Genomic DNA, 17,266 nt, shown 5'->3' on the forward strand with positions numbered 1-17,266 from the left:
ATTTACTCAAATAGTTAACACTCAGATGCAAATGTAATTTTGAAATTACAAATTTAATTAAACCATGAACTAAATTCTTTAATTCAACTTTTTTTGTCTTATAATATTAAGAAATACTGGACCTTGTGAAGCCCTAAATGTCTGAATTTTATTGAAGAGTAAGACCGTTTTCACGGACTGTGGTATTTTAGACACAGAATTTACACGCATGCATATGTGTGTGCTCTCACAGACACAAACACATTCTGAGTGGCCAGTGTTATTGGAATGGATGTTCTCAGGGATATTGAATCCCTTAGCTTGACAGCAACCACGGGGCCTTTTCTGCATTTGAAAATATATAAAGTCTCGGACAGACATTTATGTCATCATCTTTTTACACTGAATGAGGAAAGAAGTTAACAGATCATGGGTCAATAAAAATTATACTGCAAAAAGATAAGAACACAAAGGTTTTAGCTGTTGGGCACTTCATTCTCCTCTTGGCTTTTCCTAGTGCTTTTAGAACAGATGCTAAGTTTCATTTGAATTGAGAAAGAATAGGCAGGTGCCACAATATTATTTTTTAAAGTCCCCAAACTATTCCCATGTTAAAAAAAAAAAAAAACTTTGGAAGAGAATAAAAATGTCACACCACTTTCTCGTACCCCTACTGAAAGGACACCCAATTATTCTCATGTTCTTAAATTTACTGGAGATCTTTTGTCTCTATTCTTGTTCCCATCAGAAGGTTTCCTTTTCTGCCTAGTAGCTGAAGTCTCATCCCTTCTTTTCTTCTTTCTTCAATGTCTCCAGCCACTGAGCTCCTCCATCACTTACTGCCTATCCTTTAATTGAGTGGACTTACATTCTTACTTAACCCTTTCAAATGTATGTGTAGACTACAGTGCAAACGATGCCTCCCAGAGCTGTGCTGTACAGTAGCCCCTTAATACATGATCTCTGCTCCCTAGCATAAATTCTAGTGTCTTCATGGCAAAGGGTATGTTTTTCAGACTCTCCGCCCCTGTCTTGCTTCTTCAGTGCCCTTCCTATACCTGGCAGTCAATGAAAACAAACTCGCCAATTCGGAACTACTCCATTTCTCCCCACTCCATTTTTATATAGCAGCCTAGGTTCACAAAGTGCTTTCTGCAGATAACAGCTACTTAATTCCCTTTAGAACCTTGTCAGAACAGCAGGGAAATATTTTCATCCTGATTGTACACACAAGGGAACTGAGGCTCCAGAAGCAGGCACATCTAAAGTTGAACTCTGTCTCCTTGACTGCCAATCCAGTGCTTTTGCTGCTCTTCCTCACTGCCTATCCCTTTGATGCTTGTTTTCACACCGCTGAATCATTAGAATTTGACTTAAAGTTAAGTGAAAAGCGCCTGTGTATTGGTTATGGCAGGGTTTGGGACACTGCTTCTCCTAGGCTAGGGCAGGGAGTCTGAGGCAGACAGCAAAACAAAACAAAAAACGGCTGCTGCTATTGCCTTTCTTGAAAACAGGCTGAAGTTAGGGCTGGGCAGGAGGTGGGGAAAGAGGGAATAGGGTGCCCTTGTGGTTGATGGACTGAATGATTTGAGATCCTTTTGAAGCAAGTCGATCTTAGTATTCCCCAACTACCTCTTAGTGACACCTATTGCTGAAGAACAAAAATTGCCATGGGCATGTAGGCATAATGGGAATAGCTTTAGACACTGGGTAGTTTACCTCCTCCTGAACAGAAATACTGTCTGACAAACCTGATGGGCAGAAAATTTGAAGCTTCTTCTATGGTACTCTCACAAAGGAAACTGGCTTTCACCTAATGATGAAAACATGTTGGTTATGATTTCTCCTTTGAAGTCCAACTTCCCCAAAACAAGTCTTCAGGAAATAGCATGTAGGTGTCATGAAGTTTTTGTTAACCTGTATAGAGCTGTTGGCCCCCAGGATTTACTCTAAATCTTTTTAAGACAGAGCAGCTGCACCATTTCACGTGAAAAACATCTTTCGTCTACACTATACCAAAATTCTAGAACTTTCTGTCGTTTTCTGGGGAATGCAAATTCTACTTCATTTAACTTATCTCACTTCACTTTTACCCTTACTCAATACATCAGCCACAGAGATTATTTGTGTTCTTCAAACATGAAACTGGTTCCTGCCTTAGGGTCCTTGTACTTATTCTTCCCTTCCAAGGGAATGCTTTTCCCTGAGTGATTTGACTCACACCATCTTTTCGTCCAAGTCTTAGCTTGAAAATCACTCCTCACAGAGATGACCATTTATAGTTGTCCCTCAATCGTCGAAGCATCTTATTTTAATTTTCTTATCAATGATGATTATTTGAAATCTTTTTGTTAACCTTTTTAATGTCTTTTTCCCATTGCCCCAAGACAGTCTTACCTGCTTTTTTGACTGCTGATTCCCAATGCTTAAAACAGTGCCTGTGCCACATACCAGGTACTCAAAACCATTTGCTGAGTGTATGTTAATGAACTAATAGCTTGAGTGAAGACTTCACAATTAATATTGCATTACCTTGCATTTATTTAGCACTTCACAATTTATAAAATGCACTCACTTATCTCATTCATCCTCCTGATAATCCTGTGAGATGGGCCAGGAGACATGAAGTATGCCCCAAGACACCTGAGGTTCCGAGAGGTTAATGAACCGTGTTTGGTACTGGAGAGCTGATACTGCACCCTAGGTTCTCTGATGATCTTGATCTTTCTACTACCCCAGGAGAAAAGATGGACCTAGGAAGAAAAAAAACAGTGGGGTCAATTTTGTCCCAGGTTGTAGGTAAATTGAATACCAATATCCTCTATAATTTTCACTGAAAAACAATACAACAAAACTTGAATGATTAATGGATATAAAAATATGGGGCATAATGTGGAGATGGTTAATGACTACAAAAATACAATTAAGTAGAATGAATAAAATCTAGTATTTGACAGCACAATAGGGTGACTATAGCTAACAGTAACTTATCATACATCTTAGAGAAATGAAATAGTGGAATTGGAAAGCTCCTAACACAAATAAATTATAAATGTTTGAGGTGATGGATACCACAATCACCCTGATTTGATCATTACACTTTGTATGCCTGTATCAGAACATCACACATACCCCATAAATATGTACAACTATTATGTACCCATAATAATTAAAGATAAAATTTAAAAATAACTTGAATAAATATGTACCCAGACATGATAGATACAGAGAGAGAGATGATAGATCGGTAGATTCATACTAGACTAAAATCTAGGTTAAATTGACTTCACAGGTATACTTTATTCAATAAATAGTTAAACTTGTATTTGTTGAGTAAATGTTTAATGATTCTCGATTGTATGCTCATTGTTAAGGTTTAATTAGAAGATATAACGTATTAGTCTAGGGCAGAATTTTAAGAGGCACCAGAGTAGAATTGCTATAGCTTTAGCAACAGCATATAGCATATTTAGTACAACATATAGCCATGTTGTACTTGCCAATCCAGCAAAGGACACTGTTAGTGGGATATCAGGCATAACATTTCTTAATTTCTGGTGTTATAAAATAAAATGTTTAAAAGACAGAAATATAAATTCTAAGATGTTCAATGAAAATTACTTCTGTGTAATAAATAATGATACGGATTCTTACAGCTGGAAGGAAACTGTAATTTAAACCTCTCATTTCACAAGTGAGGATGCAGATGCTAAAGAGATTAAGTAGTTTACCCGAAGTCAACACTAGGTTGATGGTAAGAGGTGAGTCTCCATCTCAGGTATTTTTGTTTCTGTTCCAGTGTTCTTTCACTTCAACAAATTGTGTCTCCAATATGCAAATCAAAGGAGTTTGAATTGAGTCATTATTCAAAAATTAAAAGCTTGGCTCTTTAATGTAAATGTAACCACTCATTTTCTCTTAAAAAGTGATGGATCAATTCTTAATGATGAGCAAACACTTTTACTTCTACTTACCACAACTGTGTTGTATGAAAGGGCATGATTCCCAATTTTTGATGGAAAACTGTAAAGAAAAAGAAACACATCTGTGTCAATCAACACTTCTATTAAATTTCTATTCTATTCCTTCTTAAGAGAAAATGTAGCAACTTTGTGGATTCTCTCGAAGCAGAAAAAGCATTCCAGAATAATGAAGTATTTTAGATACCAAATCAATACTTGCCACATTTGAGTGATACAATGATTAAAAATTCCATTATAAAAAAGCAAGAAACATAAAGTATTCTCTAGATAGCAAAGAATGGGTGGGACTTGATACTTCTGTCACCATCCTCCTATATTGTGGGAATTTGTAATGCAATAGCCAACACTATGTAAAGCCAGGGAATGTTATTTTTCAGCACCACGTGAGATGCATAATGCCATCTGATCTGATTAAAAAAAGACTATTTAGAGGCAAATGCTATAGCTCAAAATGTTATATAGCATTTGGTGATGGTGGGTAGGTTTATGTCATAAGAATGGGAAAACCCTATTGATTCAGGGAGAAAGATAGTGGAGGATTTTTGTTGTTGTTATAAATTAAGCTACTTCAGACTTCTGACTAAGCAGATTATTGAAGACCAATACATCCAACAGGAGATGATAACCTGGACGTAAAATGAAGAAACCCATAAAGAAAAACTGTGATCAGACTCTCGATGCAAGGGTCGCAACTTTATTTCAACCTATCAGCCAAGGTGAACGTGAAGGACTATAAAGGGAGCCTTGGTCATGATTAGGAGAAGGTACACCCTCAGTTATGTAAGGAAACAGCAGCTATCAGTGCAGTTATGTGACATGCATTTCTATTTAATAAGTAGATTTATTTATAGTAGTATATAGTATATTTTCATTGTAAATAACTTATCAACAGAGTCACAAACGCCTTCCTTTTTGTTAAGAAAATAAAAGATGCAATAAATGTTAAGATATTCACTCAGGGACAACATTTAAGCAGTCTTCAGCCATGGTCTTGCAGAGCCAGTGTGGTCAGATATATTAGCCTGTGGGTTAGGGAGTCAGCATTAATTGGTTTCTTTCCATGTCTGCGGTTTGAGAAGTAGAAAAAGAAATCTGACAAGAAGTTTACAATTCAACTTTAGATTATAAATTAAGTGGCCATTTTTCGTGTGGCTTTGGGTAGATTAATTAACTCTTTAATCTTTGTTTCTTGCAAGAATTAAACGAGAAGGCAGATTTGCTCTGAGAAGAATCATAGCATCACAGTCAAGAGCACAGGCTTTGGATTAAAATCAAACCACATTTGATTCTTGTTCAACATTTACATATTATATGATATTGGGAAAATGATTTAACCTTTTTTTGATGCCTGGCACATTTGAGTACTTCAGGCTATTATTAATAAGAATGACAGATCAGTTTTATTAAACATAAATTAATCAGAATTGCATATAAGTCCCAAGAAATTTGTGAGTTTGTCACTGTAATCAGAGTTAAATAAATGTTTGCTATGAATGACTCATGAAAAAGGTGAGTTTTAGAGCTTTATAGGAGAAAAATGTAAATTTTTTTTTTTTTTTTTTTTTTTGAGATGGAGTTTCCCTCTTGTTGCCCAAGCTGGAGTGCAATGGCGTAATCTCGGCTCACTGCAACCTCTGCCTCCCAGGTTCAAGAGATTCTCCTGCCTCAGCCTCCTGAGTAGCTAGGATTACAGTTGCGTGCCACTATGCCCGGCTAATTTTTTGTAGTTTTAGTAGAAATAGGATTTCACCATGTTAGCCAGGCTTGTCTCGAACTCCTGACCTCAGGTGATCTGCCTGCCTCTGCCTCCCAAAGTGCTGGTATTACAGGTGTGAGCCACCACGCCCAGCCAAATTTGTCATTATTTATAAAAATTATAAATATGCACATTCAACCACAGAACTCTGGGATATTGCAGAAACTACAGCATGAACACATAAAACTATAGTACAGTGATATTCATGGCTGATTATTTGAAGCAGCAAACACTTGGAAAAAAATAAATTTCAGTAATGAAAATAGTAATTACTAATTTATTGAGTATTAATTATATTTCAAAATATTGTAAGTCTAAAAAAATTAAGTAATAATTTATTTTTCACAAAACCCCTATGGACTTTTATTATCATCCCTACTTAATTATAGTCATAATAAATAATTATGTATATTTATATGTACTATCCTAAAATGCTGTTCAAGAAGAAATAAACAAGATTCAAAATCCTATTACACACACACATGCACTTGCACACATGCACAAAAATTTCAAATTTTATATATTATATATGTATGTATATATATACATAGGTCAAGATTGTTAGACTGGATTAAAAAAAACAATCTAACAAAGTATTTTTGTACAAAAGACTCAGTTTAAATATAAGGACACAGAAAAATTGGAAATAAAAAGGTAGAAAAATATATATCAAAAGATACGAGCCAAAAGTAAGCTGAGGTCTAGAATGGTTTTTGCAGTAAATTTTTTAAACAAGCAATGCTCAATAATAAAAATGCTCAATAACAAAATTTTCTAAATATTAAAAAAGTAATAACACTACTGAACTCTATAAGGCTATTAGTTGTATATCATATCCATAAAGGCATTTTGGAAAACAAAAATTGAAGGCCAATCTCACTAATAAATATATATACAAAAATTCTAAATGAATATGATCAAAAGGACTCTTGCAATATTATAAAAGGATAAAAACACAAAAGACTGGGTTTATTTCAGGAATGCAAGGTTGATATTCAAAGATCAATGTAATTCATCATATTAACACAATAAATGAAGAAAATCATTTTCTTATTGAAAAATTAAAAACCTACTCATGAAAACTCTTAGCGATATCTGAGAATATAAGGAAAACCTCTTGATCTGGAATGCATTACTAATTACAAAAAAGGAAGAAAAGCCAATAATACCATCATAATTAATGAGAAAATATTGAATTCTTTCCCCGTGTGTTCAGGAAAAATATAAGTCTGGCTATTGTCACCACTTCTGGTCAACATTTCATGAAACTAAATATATTGGTTTATAGAAAATTATGCCCAAACCTAATAACTTAAAACAACAGCACTTTTATTATATATCACAATTTTTGTGGGTCAGAAATTTAGACAGGCCTTGGCTGGTTTATTCTTCTATTCCACATGGCATTAACAAAAGCCACTCAAAGGATTCAGCTAGAAGATGGGCAGATTTGGAGGATACAAGATGGCCCCACTCACATGCCTGGTACCTTGGCAAGGATAGCTGAAATGTTTGGGCTCAGCTGGGACTGTTGACCAGCATGTCTTAAACTGGCTTCACCATGGCTTGGGATTCCTTACAGAATGAAAGTCTCATTCTGTAGTTTCATTTCATTTTATTTTATTTTAAATTATGTAACCATTTATTATTAGTCAATTAGGTTACATACAGTTTTGCACCATAGTCAATAACAATTTTGTGCATAATGTTTTGTCTGCATTTTCTATTTTTATTTTTTATGTTTGAGTCATACAAAAGTGGAATTAGTAGGAGAAAGGGTATGGATACTTTATTTTTTATGTAGCAGTTCAGGGACCCAATAGGGCAAGGTAAAAGCTGGCAGTTCTAGTAACGCCTATCCCCAAAACTGCACCAACTTCACCTTTGCCATGTTCTATTGGTCAATCAAGTATAAAGGCCACTAGTAGACCAAGGGAAGACAGGCAGGAAGAAGAGAATTAGATTCAATTTTTAATTGGTGGTTATCTTTAATTGTCCTGTCCACAGAAAGGAAGAAATAAATCTGTTATTAACTGAATTTGACATTATCATCTGTATAAAGTCCAAAAGAATTACATACAACCTATTGGAATCAAACAAGAAATTTGGCAAGGCCACTTGTAGAAGGGCACTATACAAAAATCAATTGTATTCCTATAAATCAACCAAAAACATAAAAGATAAAATACTAAAAATATCATCTCAAAAGAATAAAATATATAGAGTACTTGCTAGCAAAACATACTAAGGATATTCCACAGTAAATACTGCAAAATATTATTGTGATAAATTAAAGAAAATCTACATACACGGAGGCATATGCCATGTTGATGAATTGGAAGACTGAATCGTATAAAGATGTCAGTTCTCCTCTGATGGATCTATAGTTTCACTGTAGTCCTAATCACTATCCCAGCAGTATGTGTGTGTGTTCGTGTGTTTGTAATTTGAAAAAGCTGATTATAAAATGTATGCAACATGTAAAGGGTTAAGAATAGCAATTTTGAAGAAGAACATAACTTTAGAACCTGAACCACCATATTTAATAATGACTAACAGACTGGTATGAGTGCAAGAATAGAAAATAAACCAATGGGGAACAAATTAGAATTCAGAAACAGACCCAAACACATCATGACACCTGATGTTTGACAAAGCTGACACTGCAGTGCATTGGGGAAAGGATAACAATTATTTTTTTCAATAAATGGTGCTAGGTCAATTGGATATCCATTTGAAAACAAATAAGTGTTGAACTTTTTATCTCACACAATCCACAAAATTCAATTCTAGTTGGATTGTAGATCTAAATGTGAAAGGTAAAAAAATAAAGCTTTTAGGAGAAAACTTAGGAGCATATGTCATGACCTTGAAATAGACAAAGATTTCATAAACACCAGCCATAAAAGAAAAAAAGAGTAAGTTGGATTACATTAAAATTAACAACTTCTGTTCATCTAAAGACACTATTATGAGAGAAAAAAAGCAAGCAACAGAGTGGGAGAAATTATTTACACCACATATATCAGACAAAGAATTTTTACCCAGAATATAAAGTAGTGCTGTGAAATGACAATCAAAAGCAAATAAGCCAACATGAAAATGGATAAAATTGAGTGGTATGAAACAAAAGATAACCAAGTACCCACAAGAAAACAGAGAAATGCAGATGTAAACTGCAAGAAGACAACTCTACACGTTTACTAGAATGGCTAAACTTGAAATACAGGCAACAAAAAATGCAGTAAGGATGCAAGGCAACTGAAAGTAACTTACACACATCTGATGGCACTGTAAATCCATACAGCAATGCTGATCAACTATTTGGCAGTATCAACTAAACTGAAGGTATACAGCCATGTCTTATTTTATTGTGCTTTGTTTTATTTCAATTCTCAGTTACTGCATTTTCTACAAATTGAAACCTTGTGGCAATCCTGTATTGAGTAGATACATGGTGCCTTTTTTTCAACAACATGTGCTCACTTCATGTCTCTGAGTCACATCTTGGTAATTCTCACAACATTTCAAACTTTTTCATTATTGTTATGTTTGTTATGGTGATCTGTGATCAGTGATCTTTGATGTTAGTATTGTAATAAATTTGGGGTATCACAAACCATTCTGAGTCTGCAAACTTAATTGATAAATATTATGTGTGTTCTGACTGCTCCACTGACCAGTCATTCTCCCATCTTTCTCCCTCTCCTTGGGCCTCCCTATTTCCTGAGACATAACAATAATGAAACTAAGCCACTATATAACCCTACAATGGCCTCTAAGTGTCCAAGTGAAAGAAAGAATTGTACATCTCTCACTTTAAATCAAAAGCTAGAAATTATTAAGCTTTGCGAGGAAGGCATGTCAAAAGTCAAGACAAACGAAGGCTAGGCCTCTGGTGCCAATTAGCCTAATTGTGAATGCAAAGGAAAGGTTTCTTTTTTCCTTTCTTTAAAAAATTATTTTAAAAATTGATATATCATAGTTGTACATATTTTTAAGGCACGTGTGATATTTTGATACATGTATGTAATGTGTAAAAAGTTCTTGAAGGAAATTAAAAGTGCCACTCCAGTGAAAACACAAATGATAGAAAGCAAAACAGCCTTATTCTGATATGGAGAAAGTTTGAGTGATTTGGATAAAAGATCAAACCAGCCACAGCATTATTTTAAGCTAAAGGCTAACCCAGAGCAAGATCCTAACTCTCCTCAATTCTACAAAGGCTGAGAGATGTGAGAAATTTGCAGAAAATAAGTTTGAAACTATCATGGGTTGGTTCATGAGGTTTAAAGAAAGAAGCCATCTCCATAACAAAAAAAGTGCAAGGTGAAGCAGTAAGTGCTGATGTGGAAGCTGCAGCAAGTTATCCAGAAGATACAGCTAAGATATTTGAAGAAGATAGCTACACTAAACAACAGATTTTTAATGTAAACAAAACACCCCTCTTGGAAGAAAATGCCATCTGGGATTTCATAGCTAGAGAGGAGTCAGAATGTGGCTTTGAAGCTTCAAAGGACAGGCTGACTCTTTAGTGAAGGGCTAATGTAACTGGTGACTTTAAATTGAAGCCAATGCTCATTTATCATTTCAAAAATCCTGGGGCCCTTAAGAGCTATGCTAAATCTACTCTGTCTGTGCTCTATAAATGGAACAACAAAGCCTGGATGACAGCATATCGGTTTGCAGCATGGTTTACATAATATTTTAAGCCCACTGTTGAGACCTACTGCTCAGAAAAAAAGATTCCTTTCAAAACATTACTGCTCATTGACAATGCTCCTTCTCACCCAAGAGCTCTGATGAAGATGTACAAGGAGACTCATATTGCTTTCATGCCTGTGAATACAGCATATGTTCTGCAGCTCATGAGCCAAGGAGTAATTTTGGCTTATTATGAAAAAACTCCATTTTGTAAGCTGCCATAACATAGTGATTCCTCTGATGGATCTGGGCAAAATAAATTGAAAACCTGAAAAGGAGTCACCATTCTAGATGCCATTAAGAACATGAGTCATGGAAAGAGGTAAAAATATCAATGTTCAGAGGAGTTTGGAAGAAGTTGATTCCATCATGGATGAATTAGAGGGGTTTAAGACTTCAGTGGAGGAAGTCCCTGCAGATGTGGTGGAAATAGCAAGAGAACTGGAATGAGAAGTGAAGGCTGAAGATGTGACTGAATTGCTTCAATTTCATGATAAAACTTGAAAGAATGAGGAGTTGCTTCTTATAAATGAGGAAACGAAGAGGTTTCTTGAGCTGGAATCTACTCCTGTAAGATGCTGTGAATGTTGCTGAAATGACAGCGAAGTATTTAGATTATTATGTAAACTTGGTTGATTAAGTAGTAGCAGGGTTGGAGAGGATTGACTTCAGTTTTGAAAGAAGTCCTACTATAAGTCAAATGCTATTAAACACCATTACATGCTACAGGTAAACATTTCATGAAAAGGAAAAATCCATCGATGTGGCAGACTTTATGTTGTCTTATTTTTAAAAATTGCCCCAGCCACCCCAACCTTCAGCCACTACCACTTAATCTGTCAGCAGCCATCAACATTTAGGCAAGACACTTCATCAGTGAAAAGCTTATGACCTGCTGAAGGCTCAGACGATCATTAGCATTTTTTAGTAATAAAATATTTTTAAATTAAGGTATGTATATATATTTTTAGACAGAATGCTATGGCATACTTAATAGACAACAGTATAATGTAAACAACATGTACTGGGAAACTAAAAAATTTGTGTGACTCACTTTATTGTGACCTTCACTTTATTGTGGTGGTCTGGAACCAAACCCTCCGTATCTCCAAGGTGTGCCTGTATATTCCTGTAAAAGCATAGCTAACATTTTGTCCTGCTAATGTAATGAATAAGCAATATGTATCACATGACACACAGAAAACAAAATACTTTCCACCCAGAGATACAGCAAGAATAATAGGCACACCTGTGTAGTTCTGGGCCTCAAAATAAATGAAACCTTGAACATTTCCTAGAGCCCTTGCCTGCCCTATAAAAATGTCTTTATTGCTGATTTTGTGATGCTGATATCTGAAGATAGGCCATGATCTTTGCAAACATAATAATCATATAGAAATGTTGCTCTTTTCCCACCATGAATTGATGAATCAACTAATGTAAACTTGGAAATTATGCTGATTTTTTCAAATAGTTTGCTCATTTTTTAATTTTTTTTGAGTGTTCTGGAATCTGAGTTCTTTGCACTACTTTGCAAATAAACTTTTCTTCTTCAAGTCTGCAAGTCTTCTTTTAAATCTTAAAACACAATAATCAGCTCCTAGTTCTACACCCAACACATTACATGCATAAGTTTAACAGACGTGTATAAGACTGTTCACAGCAAACCATGAATAAATGCATGTGGTACAGAATGAATAGACTAGACTAAATAAATGAATTGTAGTTTATTTGTTCAATGAAATACTATCCAACATAAGAATGAGCATGACACGTTGTTGTGAGGAACAGCTCAGCACACATAAGGTTGACTCAGTGTGTGTCAGTCCTGCTTGTGTGGAAAATAGAAGCCATGTATGTGAAAGAAAAAGTTTCTTTCTGAACAAGTTCCTTAGAATCCTGAGTGACTCCAAAAATCTAGAAAGACTTTGGTCAGGGATGATGTGAAAGGGTGGGAGTGGGGGTTAGTAGTAGTGTGAAATGGTTGGAAGAAAGAGAATTACATTTTAATAAGAATAAAAGAGACTTAAGCTTGTAGAGAGAGGAAGGCAAAGGAGAATCAGCATGTCCAGGCATGGTTTTAGCCTTGCCAAGGCTGATGAGCAATCTTTAGCTACTTTCCTGTCTCTTCTAATCTGGCCCATGATTAAATTGATTAGCTTAATACATCTCCTAAACATTTCATGGATGTAATGTCCTTCAATGATAAGTATGAATAGAACTGAAGCAGGTTATACAACTGCAGATTTATCTAGCTAGAGTTTCTTAACCATAATATGCAAGTGCCTGAATCATCAAATGCCATTCAATATTTAATGATACAGCTCCTATACATGCGGGCACTAGAAATAGAGAATAAAACATAAAATTTGGGCCGGGCACAGTGGCTCATGTCTGTGATCCCAGCACTTTGGGAGGCTGAGGCAGGCAGATCACGAGGTCAAGAGATCAAGACCATCCTGGCCAATATGGTGAAACCCCGTCTCTACTAAAAATACAAAAATTAGTTGGGTGTGGTGGCGGGCTCCTGTAGTCCCAGATACTCAGGGGGCTGAGGCAGGAGAATCGCTTGAATCCAGGAGGCAGAGGTTGCAGTGAGCCGAGATCGCGCCACTGCACTCCAGCCTGGCGATAGAGTGAGACTCTGTCTCAAAAAAACAAAAACAAAAAACCTGTAAGATTTGGTTTCTTTACTCAAAAGAGCTAAAATAATACAACAAGAAATGAAGTTACCACATATAAAACCAGTGAGTGGGTATAAAAATGACATTTCAGTGTCTATGTTGTGTTAAGGGCTAACACTCAAGTGTCCAGCAGAGGATCTTAGCTGAGATAAGAGCCCATGAGGTGCAGCACCAGGAAGCATCTGTGATAATTTTGTAACAGCATCACTGGAACTGCGTACATCTTTATGCTACAGTAATATTTAGACCACCCGTGGTATTACATGTAAGGTTTTACATAGGTGTGGGACTAATCATTATTTTCCAACATACCTAAGTGGGATACCAGCTTGATGACCTTGATTAAGAAAGCCTATGGATAATTCTAGATTTTGGAATTCATCTTGACCCAATGACTCCGGAAGCTTTTATATGAAATGGAAGGTCAGTAACACTTAGGATCCTTGGCAACTTTGCTATGGGGAATCCTTCACTGATTGTAACACAGAAAGAAGTTGTGTCCACTCTCTCACTTTAAAAGGGACCACTGAGTTAGCACAAGCCATGAAAATCAAGATGGTGCCAGAAGTGTTGAATTTCCAGCTCAAAACCAACACAGCAACAACCAGAGGTGAAGTCCAACTTTGAGATGGGCACTTGGGTTTTCATTCCCTTGGCAGGTTGCAAAGATTATGAGGATGGATTCACAAGCATTTGTAAGGGCCCCTGGAGGATTCCAGAAATGTTTGGGAAGAGTCACCATGAGAAAAGTCTAGGTTCTCTTTCAGTGCAGGACTTGGAGCATCAAAATTGGAAGAATTTGTCTAAGTGTCACCTCATACATTCACTTAACAAATAATTTATTGAGAATCTGTTCCCATACCCGGCAGGATTCTAGTCTTTGGGGATATAACAGTGAATAATATAGATAAGGAGCCTGCTTTCAGAGAGATTATATTCTACTGAAGAGAGTGAGAATATATAAACTTGAAAACAAATGCAAAGGTTACAGAAAATATTAATACTTCTGAAGAAAAATTAAATGGCAATGACGTGAGGAGTGCCTGGGTTAGGGTGAGTCCTTTAGTCAGGGCTGCCGGCCAGGCCACTCTGTGGATCTAAATGGTGAGAAGCAGGCAGCAATATAAAGATTAGGGAAGAAGGAACAACACAGCTTCAAGAAGCCTTGGACATGTTGGTTACAGTAGCATTTACCTGGGGGAACTTACTTGACTCCTTGAGTTTATAGACAACTGTCATAAAGGTTCTTGGGGAAGTCCTATAGTCTCTGATATATGCTAATGGATGCACTAGAATGGCAAGAGAAAGACAATTAGATAAATTACACGGAGCTGGCATTGCTCTTGCACTGATGGCATATCTGAAGACAACCTATCGAAAGACCTCCACAGATCTCCCAAGCTTTACCTCCACAGGTACATGCAGAGCTAAATTAATCACTGAATCTCTGCAGCTCCAAGAGTATATTAATACTCCTTTACCAATGCCCTCACATTGAATGTTACTACAGAGGCTTCATGTTTCTGTGAAAAGACTTGAAATTTTGAAGTTTGAAGACTTGAGTTCAGGTCTGGGTTCTACCTGACAAAATTGAGTAAACTTAGACAAGCTACATAATCTTTCTGGTCTCAGGTACTTTATCTGTAAATTAGAATGATGATACTAAGATCATGGAGTTATTGCAGTGATGACATGAGATCAATGTCTACAAGAATTGTTTTTCATTGCAAAACATAATGCTAATATTTGCCTTCAGAATGTATTCAACCTGAACCAAATCCAACCGCAAGGTGAATTATCTTCTTAAATATCTGCTACACAACAGATATATCTTTTATATCTCTCTTTCCTTAGGAATTGCCAACCAAGAAGAGCTGACTGGTATCTCTAGATGAAGCATCTGACTCTAGCCTCTCTCCAAAAGGACGAATGAACTCTCAGCTTCTCGCTGGGTTTATCCAGTGTGTCATGTGCAAGTTCAGGGCATGAATCCATTCAGCCTAAAGCAATTCACGTTAGAAATATTTGAGCCACACCTGTGTTCATGCACCTTAGCTTCCGACAGAGCCCGTGGCCATTCCTGACTCATACTTCCATGTCTTCAAGTGAGAGGGAGGAGGACTACAGTGGAATGTTACCTGTGACAGTGGCCAAGGACCACAGCAATTCAGATCTACTTAGTGATAAATAGTAACAGTGGGTCATACTTTTCTGATCTACTATCTTCCTCTATGGTTTCTTTTTTCTTTTTAAAAAAATATTTGAGTTATACCTTTCCAAAAAATTAAATCACAGGGCCACCCACCTCTGAAAGCAAGGAACCCTTCCCTTTTTAGTATGAAGCAACTGAAATGCAAAAAAAGGAACATCCACAGAAGGCTTAAACCAAGTATGACAGGAAGCTGTGATTTCTAGGCCACATGTGGCTTGCCTGGCTTTTCAGTAAGACTCATGATCTATTTTTTTTAATTTGCAAAGATTCTTAATTAGATATATTTATTAAATTTTTAAAATGCTTTTAAATGGATACATAATAATTGTACATATTTATGGAGTACATATGATGTTTTGATACATGCATACAATGTGTAGTGATCAAATCAGGATATTTAGGATATCCATCACCTCAAATATTAAGCATTTCTTCTTGATGGGCACATTTTAAATCTTCTCTTCTAGCCATTTTGAAATATACAATAAATTATTTTCAACTATAGTCACTCTACTGTGCTATTAAACACTAGAAGTTATTTCTGCCATCTAACTCTATGAGTTACCCATGAACCAGCCTCTCTTTATCCTCCCCCTCAACCCTTCCCAGCTTCTGGTATCTATTATTCTATTCTCTGTCTCTCTGAGATCAAGTTTTTTAGCTCTCACACATGAGCGAGAACTTGCAGTATTTGTCTTTCTGTGGCTGGCTTACTTCACTCAACATAATGACCTCCACTTCCATCCATGTTGCTGCAAATGACAGGATTTCATTATTTTTTATAGCTCAGTAGTATTCCAAAGTGTGTGTATATATATATATATACATATATATATACACATATATATATATATATATATACATATATATATATATATATATATATCTCACAATTTCTCTATGCATTGTTGGAAACTTTGGTTGATTCCATATCTTAGCTATTGTGAATAGTGTTGCAATAAACATGGGGTGTAGGTATTCCTTTCATATACTGATTTGTTTTTCCTTTGGGTAAATATGCAGTAGTGAAATTGCTCAATCATATTGTAGTTCTATTTGTAGTTATTTTGAGAATCTCCATACTGTTTTCCATAATGTCTGTACTAACTTACATTCCCACCAGCAGTGCATAAGAGTTCCTTTTCTTCACATCCTCACCAACATTTGTTCTTTTTTGTCTTTTGATTGTAGCCATTCTCAGGTGAGATGATATCTCATTGTAGATTTGATTTGCATTTTCTTGATGATTAATGATGTTGAGTATTTTTTCATATACTTGTTGGTCATTTGTATGTCTTCTTTTGAGAGGTGTCTATTCAGGGATTTTGCCAATCTTAAAATCAGATTATTATTATTATTGCTATTGAGTTGCTTGAGTTCCTCTTATATTTTGGATATTAGTCCTTTGTCAGATGAATAGTTTGCAAATATTTTCTCCCATTCTATAGGTTGTCACTTCACTCTGTTGATTGTCTCCTTTGCCACGCAGGTTTTCAGTGTAATGTAGTATCATTTGTCAATTTTTGTTTGTGTTACCTGTGCTTCTGAAGTCTTAGCCATACAATCTCTGCCTAATGTCCTGAAATGTCTCCCATGTTTTATTCTAATAAAATAAAGTTTTATAGTTTCAACTCTTATGTTTAAGTCTTTAATCCACTTTGAATTGATTATTTTATATAATGACAGATAAGGGTCTAGTTTCATTTTTCTGCATATGGATATCCAGCACCATTTTCCTAGCACCATTTATTGAAGACACTGGCTCTTTCCCAATGTATGTTCTCGGCAACTTTGTCAAAATCAGTCACCTGTAAATACATGGACTTATTTCTAGGTTTTCTATGCTGTTCCTTTGGACTTTGTATCTGTTTTTATACCAATACCATGCTGTCTTGGTTACTATATCTTTGTAATATATTGTGAAGTTAGGCAGTGTGATGCCTCCAGC

The 17,266-nt window shown here is 35.8% G+C and overlaps 1 long non-coding RNA gene across 9 annotated transcripts in view; it reads right to left on the reverse strand.

Annotated features, from left to right (window-relative positions):
• The window catches only part of LOC112134369 (uncharacterized), a 305,398-nt gene that overhangs the window by 107,411 nt on the left and 180,721 nt on the right, over positions 1-17,266 (reverse strand). For all 9 annotated transcript variants that reach the window (XR_008526999.2, XR_008526996.2, XR_008526997.1 and 6 more), the window contains 2 exons: positions 3,954-4,002; positions 2,555-2,732 (listed from right to left, as the gene is read on the reverse strand). This is a non-coding gene — a long non-coding RNA (uncharacterized LOC112134369). The remainder of the gene's footprint in view (positions 1-2,554; positions 2,733-3,953; positions 4,003-17,266) is intronic.

The sequence above is a fragment of the Pongo abelii genome, chromosome 6, assembly GCF_028885655.2.
Source record: "Pongo abelii isolate AG06213 chromosome 6, NHGRI_mPonAbe1-v2.0_pri, whole genome shotgun sequence".
In the NCBI taxonomy this organism is placed as follows: domain Eukaryota; kingdom Metazoa; phylum Chordata; class Mammalia; order Primates; family Hominidae; genus Pongo; species Pongo abelii.